Here is a 1,878-nt window from a genome sequence, read left to right as displayed (position 1 = left end):
AATAAGTCACATTTAAGTATTAAAAAAATTTTTGAGAGACATCATTATTTCAAACTTTCGTTATTCACAAAAAAAATCATATTGTCATCTCGTAATTATTAATGATGAAACAGTATTTTTTCAATAAAAAAGCTTAAGAATTACAGGCTTAAAAATTTTGTACATTATAGATTTTAACATTTTATATTTATAGATTTATATACATATTATATATTACATTAGATTTATATATTATAGATTTTATACATTATAGATAACAGAATCAAATTTTTTTACCACTTAAAATAGTTGTTTTTATGAAAGCAAAAATATCGCTATATAAAAATATAAGTTTGAAAAACACTGGATTTAAAAAAAAATAAAGCACACATGAACTGTTTTCAAAGATATACTAGTTGAATTGGGATAATAAAAAATATTGTTTTTATTCTTGGTCTTAAAAATAGGTTTGAATTTCGTGTTGAGCTAAGCTCGACATATGTGTGTGGGTTTAAAGCTCGAGTACAGAGCTTGCAAAGCCATGTCGAGCCATACGAGTGGAAAGGGTAAAAACATAAATCACACTTATGAACTAATGAGTTTATTTTTTCAAATTTAAACAAAAAAAACTATAATTGTATATGTAGTGTTGCTAAAATTATGTAAAGGAACATGTGCTAAGTTTTGTGTTGTTCCCGAATTTCCGCGACAAAGAATATGATCGTATAGTGGTGTATATCGAAGTTTTCCCGACGCCTTCCCTAATTCATCTCGCGTCGGAAAAAAATTTGCGGTGATTCATTTTGACATGTGAGCGCCACACAACTTTGCAATCCGCAAACCCTCGCCGTGGTCTGTGCACGGTCTCCCTCTCCACATCTGCATGATTGATTGTAAAAAATATACAGCCTTCAGACGAAATAAAAAAAGCCTTGAGGAGAAAGCGCGCTCGCAACCACCGAACGACGCGAAACAATTTAACCGGAGAAAAAATTCTATATATACATATATGCGGTATGCGAAAGAAGAACGAGTTAACCCAATTGTAAAATTAATTTTTGAACTTTTAATACGTTTGAATGACGAACTGGATGGGGGAGGGTCTGCAAAGTCTGAAAGAAAAGCGTGAAAAATCGCCGAGGATTTGTTGAGCGGCAACTCGGTAAGCCGATGAAATATAAGCGTAGATTTAGCCGTATAGATTTTCACACTCGAAAGGGTAAAAGACCGAAAACCGCTTCGATACCATTCAAAGTAAAAATGACCAATCTATCCCGTATATATTACACTAGCTTAATGTGCCGAGCTCCAAATTTTTTACAAGCTTAAGAAATACCTATGTATTATATAAATATCGAACGTATGAAAAAGCAACTTACATAGACATATTATAGTATTCTCTTAACAAATGTAATTAAAATAAACATCGTAGGGTTTATTATATTTTATGCCAATTGGTTTATTAATGTTGTGGTTTTTATCTGACGATGGCACAGCTCACTGGTTAAATGGGTATATTTTCTCACCACAAAATAAGTCCATAGATGTATCCAATATATAATATTTTTACAATAATGTACATATTGATCGCAAATGGAGATTCAAAGGAGATTAGTAAAATATATGTATGGACATGTGTATTATTTATTTAAAATAATAAAAATAAAGTAAAATACACTTAAAACCCATCCTAGAAATTCGAAAAATGCAATTTTGTTAGTTAAAATCATTATGTTTATTTGAAATTATTTTATATAAAAATTCTCAAATAACTAATACAAAGATTAACTGAATCAAAGAAAGCATCATTTATTTATAAATATGCGCCGTTATATTTGAAAGTCAAATTTTCAGTTCCAAAAACACTATTTCTGATTGACTTCATTCACATATTGATAT

The sequence above is a fragment of the Arctopsyche grandis genome, chromosome 12 (assembly GCF_051622035.1).
Source record: "Arctopsyche grandis isolate Sample6627 chromosome 12, ASM5162203v2, whole genome shotgun sequence".
NCBI lineage: Eukaryota > Metazoa > Arthropoda > Insecta > Trichoptera > Hydropsychidae > Arctopsyche > Arctopsyche grandis.
Note: the sequence above shows the minus strand (reverse complement) of the source record.